This window comes from Belonocnema kinseyi, chromosome 2 (assembly GCF_010883055.1).
Source record: "Belonocnema kinseyi isolate 2016_QV_RU_SX_M_011 chromosome 2, B_treatae_v1, whole genome shotgun sequence".
Lineage (NCBI taxonomy): Eukaryota > Metazoa > Arthropoda > Insecta > Hymenoptera > Cynipidae > Belonocnema > Belonocnema kinseyi.
In genome coordinates, this window is record NC_046658.1 from 13,152,570 (window position 1) to 13,157,229 (window position 4,660).

Here is a 4,660-nt window from a genome sequence, read left to right on the forward strand (position 1 = left end):
TCAGCCTTGGAGGAGATTATGTTGAGAAATAAAAAAAAAAATTCTTAAAAACGTTGTTTTTCTTGGTCAGGCCGGAAACTTATCAATCCACCCTCGTAAACTGTTCATAAAAAACATTTTCCATTTCACCACTAATGGATGGTTTAAAAACGCATCATAAGATATTTTTTTTATTGCTAGACCTGCAATTGCATACCTGCAATTAACAGGTAAGTTCAGGTAACAATAACTGCAAATCTATTGGCCTTAGCAAGGTTATTTTGTGTAAATGTAGGTCTTGGTATCTGCTATTAAATGCCGTCGGTTTTATTTTCGTAGTGCTAAAAACATCCGAGATAACTCAATTGTTTATAAGCTTGAAAATTAAATATATTTTTTTAATTCGATATAATTATTAATAAAAATCAATAAAATATATTTAAAACGAGAGTTTATTAAAGTAAACGCTTCAAACTTTTATTTGATACCAGTTTCATTAATGTGAGACTGCTAGTTTTGTCCCTAAGCGATTTTTAAAATCGTTGTAAAAATATTTAGGCCTTAATTAACAATTACATTGCGAAAAAAATAGATTAACCTTCAGCACTTTTTTGCTGTTTTCTAGCATCGTAAAGTATGTAACCATGATATTTACAAATGTCTAACTTCATCTTTAACAACCAAAAAAAATTATTTTTTTAACCCTAATTTTAACGTAAAAAAACAACGTTTATTCGTTTATTTTTCAATTCAAATATAAAAATTTTAATCCGACACATGCATTTTGTTCATTTTTTTGTTCTGAAGACATTCACTCTAGTAAAGTATGCCGATTAAATGCATTGATTACGATTTATATCGACTAAACCATTATAAAAAAACGGTCAAATTTGATATCTTTTATTTTACAGCCCACCCATATTCATTTTCCATCACTTTAAAACTGGTGCAAACTCAGAATATGCTCTGCGTACCTGCCCAAACACTTTCCAATAGTTATCTCATCTAGAATCGACTTCAAAAAAATTCATAAGTTTTTTGTCTCTTCCTACTACTGGTCTATGAGGCAGGGAAGGATAGAAAGCTGGAGCGTTTGAATTATATTCATGGCTAGCGGAGCAAGTATCATCGCGAAAAAAACAGATTTAGACTAGACGTGTTTAGTGCGCCGAAAGAGGAGATGAAAGGAGGGTAAAGGGGAAGTACAAGAAAACTGTAGAAAAGGAGAGATGAAGAGCAAAAAGCGTGGGATCTTTTGAGGCCTTTATCAAAAGGAAGAGAGGGGAGAAGGGAAGCAGTGAAGAGAAAGAAGATATCGGTGTGAGCTTGAAATATCAAAAAATGTTTAGACCACCGCCGGAAAAGCTGAATTTGGTAGAGAACGATGATAATAGTTAGGGGGCTGAAGAAAGCGGAGATGAATTTGAAGTTCCGATGAAAGAGGAAAGACAAAAGGAAATTCGCGAAGTGATGATAGAAGTAATGGGGTTTTATGAAGAAAAGCAGGAGAAAGGGGGAGAGGAATTAAAGAAAGAAATTAGGCCGGTAGTGCGTTATGGAGCAGAGATATGAGGATTGAAAAAAAGAAAATATATTAAGAGTTTACAAGAAAGGTATATAAGGTCCAATTACGTTACACAAATTGATTTTTTGTGTAGGTTTTTTTTTTTCAAACTGATTTTTGAAAGCATACTTTTTTAAAACCTTTTTGTGCAATTCTCTTGCACTACTTGACTGTATCTAAGTTGATATTTTTAAAGCATCCTAGCAAAATTTAATAAAGAGACAATAAGCCACAGATCTTGTGCTGTTCTCTAAAGGTTACTGCTTCTGTGCAGAGTGATATTTATCTAATACTGTGTGATAGTGACGTGTTGCATAACCCCATATAGAAATCAACGCCTGAGAGTGGGGCGACAAATTTTATAAGCGGTTTACAATCCGGTGCCTGAAGTCAACGTTACCTAATGTGTAACTTACTTATTTGTTTTTTAAATATTTTTTTTTACAGAACTTCAAGTGACCATAAATATCTGCGATTAAAATGTTGTCAAAAAAGGACTTTAGCTCTTTATTTGTCAATATTCGTCAATATTTTAAGGGCTATAAGAATAATAAATATTTTGTCTTAAAAATTTCGGACATGATAGCGAACATGCTAACGGACGTCCCCGCACACAGCTAAACAAAGATCCTAACCTCGAAATAATGCACATGCATAACATTTTTATTTAGCACAATACATTTTTTGTGTTATTATCCCTCAAAATATTCCTGGGGCGTTCATTATGATCTTCCATAGCATTTTCGAATTGAGTTTTAAAACATTTCAATTTTTGTTGAAAAAAGCTGAGGGATCTGTACCCGATTGATTACACGACGAAGTATCACATGCCCTTAAGCTTAAAAAATTGTAAAGACTGAAGTTGAAGTTGATTCTGTTATACCCGTTGTGAAGCGTATTGATCAATGTATGCCATGTGTAAGTTTCTTTGATGCTTACGTGCTTGAGTCATGGGAACAGCCTCTATAGTGACTAGATCTTTACAGCCTCGCGAGTTTTTACAATATCCTTTTTGTTCATCTATGCGAATGTCATTCTCGTCGCATGAGAATATACCTTATCTGCAATGATACCTGTAAGCTATTTATAAATTGTTGGAAGACAGGCTATCGGTCAAATTTAGATGGATTTTGAGCGTCTGTTTTTTTGGGTAACATATACGTAGTACCCTGGAGCATAAAGCCTGGCATCAGATTTAGGTTTTCAATGATCTTCTGAAAACACCTTGCCAACGTGAGATGCGCACTCGTCAGGTACTTGTACCAGAAGTTGTGCACCATATCTGGATATGGAGCTTTTCAGTTACTTGTCCTTTTCAAGATCGTTGAAATATCCAAAGCTGTGATGTTTGTCAGCTGCATTTCAGGGCTATTGCTTGCCCTTGCTTTCTTCAGTTTGAACCACGCAGTGTCCAAATTGCACCTGTTCATTCTTCCCCAAACACCCGACCAGTAGTTAGTCATATCTTTCAATTGAGAGACTTTGGTGTCTTGCTGGTCATTTGGCTTTACTCCTCAGTTCACGATAGAACCTTTTTGCGTCTGTCTGAAAGTTTCGGTTTTGTTGGTCTCGATGTGCCGAGGGTGGATGATTTTATTAACATGGTTTATCAGGTTTCTGGTTTCATTTTCTTTTTTATATTGAGTTAATCGATCCAATTTTCACCGATTCCTATTTGCTGGGACAAAGACTGCATTTGTAGCCCTACTTTTGCGGCCCAACAATCTAACGGTTGCCACAGGAGCACAGTATACAAGAGTTTGCACCTCTAACGCAGTTTGTGTTACGTTCAAATACGTAGGTAGCACCCTGCTGTTGAGTAAAGCGTGGCCAAAATTCCTTTCAAAGTGCTGAAGTTTTTCTGGGATTTCGCTATCCAAATCATCGTTATTAATATCCAGATGTGGTTCTGATGGATACGGTACATGATGTTCATTTACCCTAGCACCTATGCCTTCAGCTTCAATCAAATCTTCGTTGTCCACATCTTCCGAGGGGAGTTCATCAATAGGAAGCTGCTGTTCCATTTCCATTTTGATAGCAGCTATTTCAACAGTCGAAAGCAGTTTGTTGACAGATATCGATCATTTTGATCTGCCATATTCTGCTCATTTATTTTTGTAGCTAGCTCTGGGTATTTAATTAAGAAGAGTCTAGGATATTGTCGCCACACGCTGCCCACATTCCGCTGCCAGAAAATAAAGGCTGATGTTCATTGCCGTCGTTTTTCCATGCCAAATCAACCGTTTGTTTAATCTCCATAGCTCGGTCTTCTGTGATGTGTAGATTAGTCTTGATGTCCTTCATCTGAGCGATGAGATTTCTTAGTGCGACTTTGTGTATATTAGGATATTTACAAGGAAGATACCCGAGGTGTACCTCACCGATTTTCTTGAAATAAGTCCATAAGTCCATTTAAGGGGTGAAACCCACCCTTGAAGTTCACCCCTAAAAACACATTTTTTTTAATTTCTCGAATACAATTCGTAATTTTTTACTGGAACAAAGTGGGTAACACTTGTTATTGAAAAGCACATATTTATGCATTATTTTTACTCATCAGACTCGCAACCCCCGTTTTTTATTAATGAAAAACTATATTTGATGGCCATTTTTTTCACTATACACACTCCAAAATCTGTTGAATCTTGACAAAATTAATTGTTTTATGCACAATAATCAAAAATACAGTTGACCTGTTCCGGCATTTTCAAAAAAAAAAATCCCTTGAGGGGGTGAGCTACCCCTAACATTTATACTGTTATATTTCGTTATTCCATTACTATATCATGGTGTAAAACTCTTGGATACTATTAAAATTGTTAAGGAAAGTTGATGTAGTTTGAAATTTTCTGAAATCAGCCCTTACAAATGAATTCATCCCTAAAATTCAATCACAAGTATTATTTTTTCATTACTTAAAAATACCCTTGGACTATTCAGTTGCGTAAAACGTGTAATAATTTTAGTTCAAATCCTTGGTATTGAATTAGAATTCTTTACCCCACTAATGTGTCAACCCCTATTTTTCAATAAAAAAATGACACCCTTTTCAATATGAAAATACTAGTTTTTTGAGTTTGACGAAAAAAATTTTGGCAGTATGCACAATATCCA

General features: G+C 35.2%; 1 protein-coding gene across 1 annotated transcript in view; it reads left to right on the forward strand.

The window, feature by feature from the left end:
- Positions 1-4,660, forward strand: part of LOC117167731 (eukaryotic translation initiation factor 2 subunit 2-like) — a 100,843-nt gene that overhangs the window by 90,747 nt on the left and 5,436 nt on the right. The window lies entirely within an intron of this gene.